A 638-nucleotide genomic window follows, 5' to 3' on the forward strand; every position below is an offset into this window, starting at 1 on the left:
ATATGATTTCTGGGCGCTTAATTAACAATTTAAGTTATAAGTTTTATGTGTTTTGTTATATATTTATACAATGTTCAATAAAAACAATAAGAGCAAAATTTATTTTGAATTTTTCGCTACACAGTCCACATAATTATATATATGTATATAGTTATCATTTCCATTTAGCAAGGTAATCGTCTTTTCCGATCAGCGAATACGATGAGGCATATAATAGCGAACAAATTTCTGCTCTAATAATTTAAATTCATAATAAAAATAAATAAATAAATATCTTTATATGTATATCTATCTTCACTGATGAAAAACAGCCGATTTAAATTATTCGTATATTATATACGCACCACCGAAAAGTTGAAACTATATTCATTTTTACAAAACACTTAGAAGGTGACTTTTGAAAATTTGAAAAAGGAGATGCCTAGAGTAACTGAAGTGTAATAGATTGCGAAATTCGGCTAAAGCTAAATATGATTTTTGTATTTTTTTTTTTTTTATACCCACCACTGTACGATCGGGGTATACCCGTTTTGTTTTTTCCCATAATGTATGTAGCATTCAAAACGGAACTTCAGAGACCCTTTAAAGCATATATATTCTTGATAATCGTGAAATCCTGAGTTGATTTATCCATGTCT

Source organism: Glossina fuscipes, unplaced genomic scaffold, assembly GCF_014805625.2.
Source record: "Glossina fuscipes isolate IAEA_lab_2018 unplaced genomic scaffold, Yale_Gfus_2 60449, whole genome shotgun sequence".
In the NCBI taxonomy this organism is placed as follows: domain Eukaryota; kingdom Metazoa; phylum Arthropoda; class Insecta; order Diptera; family Glossinidae; genus Glossina; species Glossina fuscipes.